Source organism: Epinephelus moara, chromosome 19, assembly GCF_006386435.1.
Source record: "Epinephelus moara isolate mb chromosome 19, YSFRI_EMoa_1.0, whole genome shotgun sequence".
Lineage (NCBI taxonomy): Eukaryota > Metazoa > Chordata > Actinopteri > Perciformes > Serranidae > Epinephelus > Epinephelus moara.
In genome coordinates this window covers 37,373,310-37,379,441 of record NC_065524.1, presented here as the reverse complement: position 1 = coordinate 37,379,441, position 6,132 = coordinate 37,373,310, and the positions used below count along the sequence as shown (strand labels likewise).

The 6,132-nt window shown below is 39.9% G+C and overlaps 1 long non-coding RNA gene across 1 annotated transcript; it reads left to right on the top strand.

Annotated features, from left to right (window-relative positions):
* Positions 1–2,271: 2,271 nt before the first annotated feature.
* On the top strand, positions 2,272–4,804 carry LOC126406826 (uncharacterized). Its single transcript, XR_007571741.1, has 4 exons — positions 2,272–2,397; positions 2,500–2,587; positions 2,711–2,817; positions 4,694–4,804. It is a non-coding gene; the product is annotated as an uncharacterized LOC126406826 (long non-coding RNA).
* Positions 4,805–6,132: the final 1,328 nt, after the last annotated feature.

Sequence of the window (6,132 nt, the reverse complement as noted above, 5' to 3'; positions counted from 1 at the left end):
ACAAGTCATCAACAGCCCCTCCCGTGGCGGAAGGTCGCCTCGATCTTTTTAAACCGAAAAGGTTCCACCAATATGTCTACCCTACGAAGCGGAAAATTGGGCACCTTGGATCAACTCACCAATCCGGCTCTGTGTGTCTAAACGCTCGCAGCTTGCCGGCAAAACGGCCCAACATTCGCCGAAAATCTGGCCGTGTAAAAGGGGCTAATGACTGAGCTCACTTCTTTGTCGATTGCTGCAGCCTAAATGTTTCTATCATATACATTCAGGCATATTTATGTTCATTGAACAAACTGAAAAAGGTCCAAAAGATGGAGAGGTCTGGTAAAATTTAACCAACATGATCCAGACACCAACAACTCCAACGCTTCAAACTAAGGAAAGAAAACTTATTTGGACCAACATGCACCATGTGACCAATAAAAGACCTGAAAACAAACAAAAACAGAACCATTAAAACAAAAACCATAATGACTACAAACCGCTCTTACTGTACTCCGTGCAGATAAACAATCATTGTTATCCTTGTTTCAGAACAACATGTCTGCAGTTGAGATAAATCGTTGTTAATCGTACTTTAAGTATTTGTGCTCTGATGCTTTACAAAGACATTTCACATGTGTGATTTAAGAGTTGCGTATTAACTATCTTCCATTTATAAATCTATTTATTTTCCCTTTTATAAATCAGATGAGTCATATCATGGGTCAACACATTGGTTTATGTTATGTAATGCAGGTTTTCGCCGGTAACCTCTCATGACCCTGCGTGTTCACGCACATACACACACATTCAAATGAATTCATCGTACTGTAGCCGTGTGTGACCTTCAGGCCTGATGAAGAGCTGAGCTGTCACTGATAATTACGGCTCATCGATCGTCCTGTAATTTAAGGGCTGAGTGTGCTGTTATGCCGCAGATATCTGACAGCATTGATGTTTCTCATGCAGTTTCCAGCACATGGTGACCCAATGTGCTCCTCTCTTTTTCAGCATCTTACTCTCAGAGCTTATTGCCAGCAGTCGGATTATCTGTCACCTCAAAACACAGGTGCAAAAACAGGAACGCTTGAAACAGAGTAAACTCTTCTATTTTTTGCCCCAACTTTGCAGAACTGAACGTGTGTGAGAACATCAGCAGCTTGATAAAACCTTAGTGTTTGTAATAATACTGGCAATTTATCAGGTTTTTGATGATTATGATGACATTTGCGAATGATTATTTCAGACGACGGTGCACACTCACACAGAGTTTCATGCTATACATGCAGAGTGTCTCACTACACACCTTTGAGCCCACACACCTCTGCGAAGGTGCTCCGAGCGCAGTCTTTCACAAACTGAATATACTGTATCTACAGAGAAGCAGTCAGACCTATCAGGGTGTTATCTGCCTGCAGCAACAGGTGGACAATATTCACAAATGTTGGCATTGTACGTTTCCGCAAACCACAGATTTGTTACGTTTGTGCATTTCATATATATCATAAACGTTTCTAAAGTGACGTAACATATGATGTGACTTCACCTGAGACTTAAGAGAGACGCCTGCCAGACTGCAGACCACTGTTGAAGACCAACAAACAACAAAACCAGATGTTTTAGTGAGTCATTGCTGTTTCCAGAGACAATTGTGGCACCAAAACCGGGTATTTTAAGCCAAAACATGATCCTTTTCTAACCACCTCCAAATGGTTTTTGTGTCTAAACCTAACCAGACATTAACCTCAAGGTTTTCGAAACATAAAGTATAAAGTTTCAACATGTCTGCCACATAATCACAAAGAAACGTTACATATCTGTGGTTTGTAGAAACGTACAATGCCAACATTTGTTGTTGTGATTGTGTCGATATTTAAGTGGCAAGCTGACACTGAATTATTCTCTTTTTCCACAACCATTTTTTAAAAAAGAAAAATCTCATTTCAGAGTAAATAGCCATACAAAAATAAATGAATCCTACATTATTCACTCTGATATGAATGTCAAAAGCCTAAAATTTAAGCACAGATTCGACACTTTAACTTTATAGTCGTCGTTTCAGTTCAGATTCAATGATCTTTACACAGTGAAAAACTCTGTACTGATGCTGTCTGACTGCAGCGTGTCTCCAACACAGTCAGTTCAGTTGAGCCCCACATCAGTGTGAGCTGTTAATTGTTTTGAACGTTCTGTACTTTTGAATACAAGCATTGAGTGAGAGATTTATTTTTGGAATCTGTTTTTCCTAAAACTGAACCGGGTGGATTGTTGAGATGCTTCAGAGGCACAGACACACCCAGCCTCAGGCCTGTCGCTCTGGTGTCTCTGTCAAAGTCACAACAGACACGTCATAAACTGTAACTTCCCTGTTGAAGACCGACTGACAGACTCCTGCTGCTGCGTTTAACAGCGAAGGTGAGTTATTATTCTAAATCTCTTTTTAAGCTTTTACAGACAATTAAAAAGGATCATTAATCTTGGCAGAGGATTGTGCTAAACCTGTGTGTTGTCTTTTAGAAAATGAGAGTTCAGGTTGTGCTCCTGCTCTTTGCTCTGGTGGTTGCGCTTCAAGCGATGCCAACTGCTCCCCATAGGGACCGTGAAGGTATTCATGTGTGTGTGCCTGTGTGAGAACGTCTTAGTTTGAGTCTTGTCGACATGCTTGAGTAGCACAAACCAAAAACTTTGTGGATTTGTTACTGACAGCACCTGTATTCTCATTTTACAGTTATTCCAGATTACATTTTTGAGAGAAGGGAGGCTGATCCAACCAACTCAAAGACAAATGACAACAATAACAACAACAATAACAACAAAGGCTCCAAGACATAAAAGGTCAGACTTCAGTAATCCTGTTATTTTACTTTCATTTTACTCTCTAAACGTCATCCAAGGTCTTACCAGTCAAAAGTCTTTGATCGGACACATTCTCTTTGAGCTACTGCTGCACACCTGCTCTGAAATCAGAGTTTAATACGGGTCAAAATCACGAAACAATACACTCACTGGCCACTTTATTAGGTACACCTTGCTAGTACCAGGTTGGACCCCCTTTTTAATTCTTGGTGTCATAGATTCAACAAGGTGCTGGAAACATTGCTCAGAGATTTTGGTCCATATTGACATGATGACATCACACAGTTGATCCATGATGAGAATCTCCCGTTCCAGCACATCCCAAAGGTGCTCTATTGGACTGAGATCTGGTGACTGTGGAGGCCATTGGAGTACAGTGAACTCATTGTCATGTTTGAGATGATGTGAGCTTTGTGACATGGTGCGTTATCCTGCTGGAAGTAGCCATCAGAAGATGGGTACACTGTGGTCATAAAGGGATGGACACGCTCAGCAACAATACTCAGGTAGGCTGTGGTGTTTAAACCATGCTCAGTTGGTACTAAGAAAATCTCCCCCACACCATTACACCACCAGCAGCAGCCTGAAGCGTTGATACAAGGCAGGATGGATCCATGCTTCCATCTGAATGTGGTTTTTCCAATCTTCTATTGTCCAGTTTTGGTGAGAAAACCCGTGTGAATTGTAGCCTCAGTTTCCTGTTGTTAGCTGACAGGAGTGGCACCTGGTGTGGTCTTCTGCTGCTGTAGCCCATCTGCTTCAAGGTTGGACAAGGTGTTGTTGCTTCAGAGATGGTCTTCTGCACACCTTGGTTGGAACCAGTGCTTATTTGACTTCCTGTTGCCTTTCTATCATCTTGAACCAGTCTGGCCATTCTCCTCTGACCTCTGGCATCAACAAGGCATTTTGGCTCACTGGATATTTTCTCTTTTTTGGACCATCCTCTGCAACCACCCACCAGCAAACATGCCACGTTCAAAGTCGCTTAAATCACCTTTCTTCATCATTCTGATGCTCCATGTGAACTTCAGCAGGTCGTCTTCACCATGTCTACATGCCTAAATGCATTGAGTTGCTGCCACGTGATTGGCTGATTAGCTATTTATGTTAACAAGCAGTTGAACAGGTGTACCTAATAAAGTGGCCAGTGAGTATTATTGCGATTTTCAACCTTTTGCAATATGCTGAGTATTGCGGTAACATATATTTTATTATTTTTTTACCCATTTTCAACTGCAGATTATGTCCCTAAAGGAAAACTTTGTCAACATATGTTGTGATTCTCACCTGGATACAGTATGGTCAATATCTGTAGTAGAGGTATTCAAATAGTAAGAAAAAGTGGTGATACCCCACTGTGGAAAAAGTCCTGCATTCAACATTTCACTTCAGTAAAAGTATAAAAGTATTGTCAGCAAAATATACTCAAATGTCAAAAGTAAAAGACTTCATTTGTCAGAACGTGACCTGTCACTGCTTTGTAAGTGGACCATTATTATTGATGCATTAACATTTTAACAGTATTTTAATGTGAAAGCTGTTTGATGTGGAGCTCATTTTAAATGCTTTATATAATCTGAGGTAATTAAATCCAAACACAGCATCATAATTTATATAAATATCACATATTTTGTTTGTAAAAATTTGAGAGGTAACTAAAGCTGTCAGATAAATGAGGTAAATTACAATATGTAATGATACCAGATGTAGTACATTACAGAGAGGGGGTTTCAGAAGCAGAATCCTCTCTGTGTCTCCACAGCAGAGCTGATAGTAACTCAGAAACATACTTGAGAGTGTGTTGTGTTCACTGTAAATACTTCTTGTAACAAAAAGCTCTGAACTTGTTTTGCAGGACAAGATGTCCATCAGTGACGATGAAGGGAAATGGCTTTGATAACGGACCCATAACTTTAACCCCAAACTGTTTCAGCCAAAAGATGTCATAAATAAATAAATAAAATAACTACATACATGGCTTTGTGTTGATTATGTTTCTATATACATACAGCTGATAGATAGATAGATAGATAGATAGATAGATAGATAGATAGATAGATAGATAGATAGATAGATAGAGAACCAGAGACAGAGACCAAGTTAACTAATTTTAGACCGGTATTATTCATTCATTTATTTACTTTTGTTTATTTATTTTGTTTTAACTTTTTTAAATTTAATTCATTTTATTTTATTTCTTTATTGACTTTTATTATATATATTTTTTTTATTTCCCAGTAACCCAGTGACGCATTAATGACACAGCCTTATAAATATTAACCCATGGCTTTTACTCTGTCGCCCTCTGGTGGCTCAATCATGTCTTCACAAACTGCAGCTGTTAACAGTTAAGTTCAGTCAGTTCACACCTGTTCAGTATGTTGAGGGCCAAATTATTGAGGACATGATCTGAAGGTTTGTAGGAGACAGAGACGGAAAAACAAGCAGGAAACTCTTTTAAAGTTGCTGTATGTTCAGGTTACAGTTACACACATGTCATCAGTGTGTTTCTCCTCGGCCTGAAGAAAGTTGCTGGTCGCCGGTAGCCGCCATCTGCAGCCTGCTGGCCGGTCAGAGACTGCCCCCTTCCTCGGTGTCGTCCAACTGAACCGCAACATTGTTCCACCACCGGTTCTTCTTCTCTCCTGTTCTTCTTCAGCTGTCAGCAGGGGGCAACATGCGCTCCTCAGCGGGACTGCCTGCTGTCATCCTCCCCGGGACCGACACACGTCCAGCCAGCTCCAAAGGGGGGAGCATGAGGGGGTCCAGGCGTACAGGTAGAGGCAGTGGAAAGAGACTGTTATAAAACTTTAAAATATGAATGTTCTTTTTATTATATGATCAGTCAAAGTGACTCATTCATTCTCTTTTATTTGTTGTTGTTTTTTACTTTAAGCAATGTGCCAAAGTTATGTTTCCGGTTCAAAATTAAATACCGAGCAATAAAAGAGTTTACAGAGGGAAGATTTAATTGACATGCAAGGGTGTTGGTTTCATTTTAACATTGGTGGGGACACATATTGGGGGTGGGGCGTCTCAGGGTCTTTTTCCCAGAAAATTTTGGGTGGAACTTTATTTATTTATGTGAAGAAAAACACAAAATTCAGGTGACTTTAAATTATGAAAATAGGCTAATATAGAATATAATGCAGTAATGCTCTCAGAAATTCAGCATATTTATTCTCCTTTAGATCAACTCCTCTCATTTAATGTTATCGCAGCTGAGTCAACACATCTGTAGGTGTGATTTACTCTTCATTTGTGTCTTTTGTTTGGAGAATAACCTTTAAATTT